The sequence below is a fragment of the Pteropus vampyrus genome, unplaced genomic scaffold (assembly GCF_000151845.1).
Source record: "Pteropus vampyrus isolate Shadow unplaced genomic scaffold, Pvam_2.0 Scaffold122, whole genome shotgun sequence".
In the NCBI taxonomy this organism is placed as follows: domain Eukaryota; kingdom Metazoa; phylum Chordata; class Mammalia; order Chiroptera; family Pteropodidae; genus Pteropus; species Pteropus vampyrus.
The window spans coordinates 3,562,572-3,563,060 of record NW_011888903.1 but is presented as its reverse complement, the minus strand read 5'-3'; positions in this window follow the sequence as shown (position 1 = coordinate 3,563,060).

Sequence of the window (489 nt, the reverse complement as noted above, 5' to 3'; positions counted from 1 at the left end):
TTTCTTAAAGGGCATCTAGTATTTTAAAATTAAAAGTCTGAGTTTACAGAGCATAACTTAAAAAATACATTTAAATAGAATTTAACAAAGATTTCGCACAAGAAAAACCAACTGTAAAATAATGCAGGAATCAGACTGCCTGGGACCAAATACCAGCTCTCATGTTTTCTTGACTGAGTGATCTTTGGAAAATTATTAATCTTTTTGTCCTCAGTTTCTTGGGGATAGATGGGGATAGATGGAAGACCTAAAAAGGTGAGAATCAAGATTCTTAGCATATAGATTGCCAGGCATCAAGTATCAAATAATTATTTTCTTTGATTACTATTACCGTCATCGTCATCATCACCATCATCATCATCATCATGCGTGGATTAGGAAGCAATATTGTACAGCTACTGTAAGACTGTTAATGTAAGACTATAATGAAGATGAGCAAGTTTGTCAGTACATGCTTATAAAAGACAGGTAAACACATGCGAAAAGACC